Genomic DNA, 6,000 nt, shown 5'->3' with positions numbered 1-6,000 from the left:
GGCCAGCCATCATGTTCAGCTTCCTATCTCAGCTGTTTGAAACCTTTGAGGAAAGAAGAAAACTGAATTTATCCCACTGTAGACACTAGACTTCGAGGAAGTCCCACTGAGTGTAACTGCAATTTTAGATCTATGTGGTTTGAAATTTCCCATCCATTGTACAAACTTATTGTTATGCTCCTGTATTTGCCGTCTAAGGTCAGTATTTTTACAACTGAGAGACTATGGAAGAATACACCCACCTTTGTCCTCTCAGGAACTACACCCAATGCAGTAGACAAAGTGATGCTTTGTGAAGGCTTTTTATTAGTACTTAAATGTGTGAAATAATAGAAACTAATAATTATTAATATCAGAAATAATTTAAAAAATCTTCAACTAAGTTAAGAATAACTTTTAGCAAACCCATACTTTACAAAAGTAACCTGATCTCTGAGAAAATAAATTTGTCGTTTATAGTTTGTGTGTGTGGTTTAGATATTTTTAAATCTTATATGCACTCCAGAGGGAGAGATGAAGAAGCCATTTTTTCCCTAGGTTGTAGAGAATCGATAAAAGGTCTTTTAAAACACCATCTTTAAAATCAAGGCTATTTTGTATTTCCTTTGTAGTAGTGGTGGTTGAATCTAGAGTCTTGGTGTATGTTAGGCAAGCTTTCTGTCGCTTATAGATTTCTTCAGGCAGATGCCATTTAAAAAACTTCAATTACAAATTCAGTTAACCTACTAGTGCATACTTGTCACCCTATTGATAACTTATTTCTCTGCTGTTTAAATGAACCAATTTAAGCCAAATCAAAAGCATAAAGTCAGGTTTATTGGGAAGCTGGCTCCAAGGACCTGGGCCAGTGAAGTCACCATGGGGAAGGGGGTGGGGTGGGAGAGAAAGAGAAAGTGTACCCACAGAGAGATGAGAGATGAGAGAGAGTGGGAGAGGGAGAGGGAGAGGGAGAGGGAGAGGGAGACAGAGAGAAAGAGAGACAGATATATATATATATATATAATATATTATACACACACACACACACACACACACACACACACACAGAGTAAGGAATGGAAGGACTTGACAATGACACCAAAATGGGGAAGGGCATCCCAGCCTGGGCTGGAAAGTTCAGTGTTGGGGGCAAGGTACACTAGGACTGAGGGATGTTGGGGGAACGTGGTGTCCAGGTCTGCTTCGCTTTGTAAAATATGCATCTCAGCCCCTTGTCTGGGGTCTGAAATCCACCACCTATTACTTTGAAGGTAGAGATCAAGAGTTCAAGGTCAGCCTTGGTTACATGGCAAGTTTAAACTAGGTTGGCCTACAATGAGAGCATATAAAAATAACAGAAAACAAACAAACAAACAAACAAACAAACAAACAAACAATCAGGTTATTTACTTGTATTATCTTTGTTAGCCATGGCATTCAAGCCAATATTACAAAACTTGGGTCCCACATTCGATCCAGTAAATAGGCAAACTTTAAAAATGGGAGTGGGAAAGTTATTAGAATGCTTGGAAAGATTGTATAATAGCTACCATCTTAACACTGTATACTAGCTTACCTCCTCACGTCATTGGAAGTATCTATAGCCCTGTTTGGTCCTAAAACTTGTACCCAAATAATTCAATTATAAATCTAATGATTCTGAAAAATGTTGTCTCGTAACATGATTTTCTCTAATATATATTTGAGCAGACCACTATATTAGTCATCTTTTAACACTCCCAGGCAATAGGCACCCAAAGAAATAAAAAGTAAGCATGAGCACATGGAATTTGTTGAGGAACTTTTCAGATGACAGACTTGCATGCTTGGTTTTTCAGATTCGGTCACTGGTCAGAGTTTATCCGCATGAGAAATACAGCAATGTTAGGCAAGATTAAAATCTGAATGTTGATGAGAATGGAGTCTGTATTACTTGAAGCAAAATATGAATTGACCAGTTCCATTCTTTGGGCTTGAAAAAGTTGATTGGAGTATTGTTTATTCCATTATCAAATGAGCTTCTATTTATACTGCTGAAGATAACATGTCTATTAAAAACTTAAAAAAGAAGAAAACCAACCAAACAAAAACCAAAAACATGTGTTTTGGCTTCAGCAACTGGGAAAATGTCATCAGTGGTGACAGGGAAGAAAAGTGAGAGAGGATGTGCTTGGGAGAACATTGTTGTGTGCAGTGGTACACTTGTGTGCAGTGGAACTATCCAACAAGAGGGAAAAGTTGATGGGAAGAGGAAACTAGCTGTATGGATGGAGGTGTTAGCCTTAGGAGATGGGGTAGTCCACTTGCAGAAACACTGGACCAAGAAGAGAACGTGCCACAGAAGCTGATAAATCATTTGAGAGGATGGGAACTCAATAGAATTTATCTTACAGTTGTTTCTATTTTTTTTAATCATTTGAGAAGAAGAATGAAGAAATGCACTGGAGGCTTGGGGAGAGAGGAGAAGTAGGAAATTACCATCTAGGAGAGTAAGAGGGCATGGACTGGGATTGCAGCAGTTCTAGGTCCATTTGAAGTTAAGAGCTCTTCATGTAAAGCAATTCCTGTTATAGCAAGCGTGACTGAATTTGGGCTGAAAACCTAAGGAAGAAACAAGAAGTTGAGGCTGTGTGCAAGAGAGTTTTCATAATGATAGACCATGGTGCTTAAAGAGGAAGAAGCAAGTCAGAGCTTGAAGGGATGAAGGACAAAGAGCAAATGATAGAATTAATGAAGCAGGTCCTAGTGGGCAAAGAATTTGGTGTAGAGGGGAACTATAGGGAGTGAACTGGAAGGGGTGGATTGAGAGCTGAGCATGGGATGTTTGAGGTGACAAATGGTTGTGCACCTTGGAAGGGACAGGACCAGAGGTTGATCCTGAGAAGGCTAGCAGAGGTGAGGGTAACATGAGACCATTGGAGGGGAGGACACCAAAGACTAATGAGAGCAGTGCTTAGTGCATCATCAATATGGCGCTGAAATCACCAGGAACATAGAGGCATTTTCTTAGAGAGTAGCTGTGAATCATGAGCTGAAAAAAAATCTCCGAACCGCAAGGAGAGTGACCATGGTGTTGGCAGAAGTCTATGACGAGAAGAGGCAAAGATGATGATAAAGATGATGAGGTTCAAAGCTGGGACATTTTAGGAAAAAGGGGTGAGGATGAGCTAAAAGCAACAGTGAGAAGCTGGATACACAGTCTATCAGTTCTGGCCTCGTAGCTTATCTCAAATAGCTTGTTTGTCTCTCCTTATGAAGACATATTTTCTCCTGGTAAGAATCCCCAAACTACTCAGGCTGTTGCCATGACTAGGTTGTTCTCCACACACTGAGAGCAAGGACCCATGACTGAAGACAACACCCACATAACTCATTGAACATGGAAACGTTGAGCTGGGGCTCCATACTGTCTCCACCCCTATGTTCGAGTGTCTTTGGTGTAGGAAGGTGCTCTGCAGCTACCAAAGGAGAAATGCAAACACCAAACCAGCCACAAACTCTTTATCTGTAATGGTGTGGTATGTTAGATATACTAGGGTAGTGGTGGCACAAAGCTCGTGGGAGTAACCAACCAATAACTGATTGACTTAAGGCCCCTCCATAAGAGGTAACCCATGCCTGACACTCCTTGGGTGACCAAGAGCTTGAGACTAGATAGCCCAGGGGCCTAGGGGAAAACCAGATAATATTGGTCTAAAAAAAGAAATGTAGTAATAAAATGACTCCTAATGATATTGTGCTGTACTCATAGGTCAGTGCCTTGTTCAGCTATCCACAGAGCTTCTTCCTGCAACACTTGGGAACGAATATAGAGATCCACAGCCAGGCATTATGCAGACAATGAGAGACTTTGGGACACTCAGCCATAAATAAGATATCTCTTCCATTAAACCCCTCCCCTCAGAGCCCAGGGAACCCTGGAGAGAGGAGGTAGAAAAAGTGTAAGCACCACTGGGGATGAAGAGCACCAAGAAAACAAGCCATTAAATCAACATGAGCCAGCTCATATGAACTCACAGAGACTGAGGCAGCGTGCACAGGGCCTGTCTGGTCTGCACCAGGTCCTCTGCATATATATTACAGCTTCCTGTTTAGTGTTTTTATAAGATTCCTGAGTGAATGAATGAATGGGTCTGATTCTTGTGCTTTCTCTTGGGATCTTTTCCTTCTGTTGGTTTGTCTTGTACTACTCCAAAGTGATAGTTTTTATCTTATTATGTTTTATTCTGTTATTTTTTTTAAAAAATGAATGAATGAATGAATGCATGAATGAATGAATCAATGAATGAAAATCCAACCTCTAGGATAAAGGTTAGCATCTGAACTGCCGCTTACACCTGCTAGGAGAGGGGAAACCAGTGTTCTCCAATAGGGTGACACTGGACATGTCAACCACTCCAGGACAGACCACATGTTCAGGAGTAACTGCCAACATATAGTGGACTCCACAGTTTTGTATGTTTTTATTGGGTTAAAGTTTTATGATTTTTTTTCTTTTTAGGCATAGTTTTATTTTATTTTCTTGTCTGGAGGGGTGTTTGTTTTTTGAAAAAGAACTTAAAGTTGGGTGAGTTGCGGGGAGAGGATCTAGAAGGGTTTCAGGGAGGGACAGTGTAATCAAAATATATTTAAATTTAAAAGTTATTTTAAGTAACCAAAAATACTGTTGTAAAAAAGTATGTGTTTTCTTCCTTTTTCTTTTTTTTTATTCTTTCCATTTTTTATTAGGTATTTAGCTCATTTACATTTCCAATGCTATACCAAAAGTCCCCCATACCCACCCACCCCCACTCCCCTACCCACCCACTCCCCCTTTTTGGCCCTGGCGTTCCCCTGTTCTGGGGCATATAAAGTTTGCGTGTCCAATGGGCCTCTCTTTCCAGTGATGGCCGACTAGGCCATCTTTTGATATATATGCAGCTAGAGTCAAGAGCTCCGGGGTACTGGTTAGTTCATAATGTTGATCCACCTATAGGGTTGCAGATCCCTTTAGTTCCTTGGGTACTTTCTCTAGCTCCTCCATTGGGAGCCCTGTGATCCATCCATTAGCTGACTGTGAGCATCCACTTCTGTGTTTGCTAGGCCCCGGCATAGTCTCACAAGAGACAGCTACATCTGGGTCCTTTCGATAAAACCTTGCTAGTGTATGCAATGGTGTCAGCGTTTGGATGCTGATTATGGGGTGGATCCCTGGATATGGCAGCCTCTACATGGTCCATCCTTTCATCTCAGCTCCAAACTTTGTCTCTGTAACTCCTTCCAAGGGTGTTTTGTTCCCACTTCTAAGGAGGGGCATAGTGTCCACACTTCAGTCTTCATTTTTCTTGAGTTTCATGTGTTTAGGAAATTGTATCTTATATCTTGGGTATCCTAGGTTTTGGGCTAATATCCACTTATCAGTGAGTACATATTGTGTGAGTTCTTTTGTGAATGTGTTACCTTACTCAGGATGATGCCCTCCAGGTCCATCCATTTGGCTAGGAATTTCATAAATTCATTCTTTTTAATAGCTGAGTAGTACTCCATTGTGTAGATGTACCACATTTTCTGTATCCATTCCTCTGTTGAGGGGCATCTGGGTTCTTTCCAGCTTCTGGCTATTATAAATAAGGCTGCTATGAACATAGTGGAGCATGTGTCCTTCTTACCAGTTGGGGCATCTTCTGGATATATGCCCAGGAGAGGTATTGCTGGATCCTCCGGTAGTACTATGTCCAATTTTCTGAGGAACCGCCAGACGGATTTCCAGAGTGGTTGTACAAGCCTGCAATCCCACCAACAATGGAGGAGTGTTCCTCTTTCTCCACATCCTTGCCAGCATCTGCTGTCACCTGAATTTTTGATCTTAGCCATTCTGACTGGTGTGAGGTGGAATCTCAGGGTTGTTTTGATTTGCATTTCCCTGATGATTAAGGATGTTGAACATTTTTTCAGGTGCTTCTCTGCCATTCGGTATTCCTCAGGTGAGAATTCTTTGTTCAGTTCTGAGCCCCATTTTTTAATGGGGTTATTTGATTTTCT

This window comes from Mus musculus, chromosome 1, assembly GCF_000001635.26.
Source record: "Mus musculus strain C57BL/6J chromosome 1, GRCm38.p6 C57BL/6J".
In the NCBI taxonomy this organism is placed as follows: Eukaryota; Metazoa; Chordata; class Mammalia; order Rodentia; family Muridae; genus Mus; species Mus musculus.
This window is presented reverse-complemented; position numbering follows the sequence as displayed.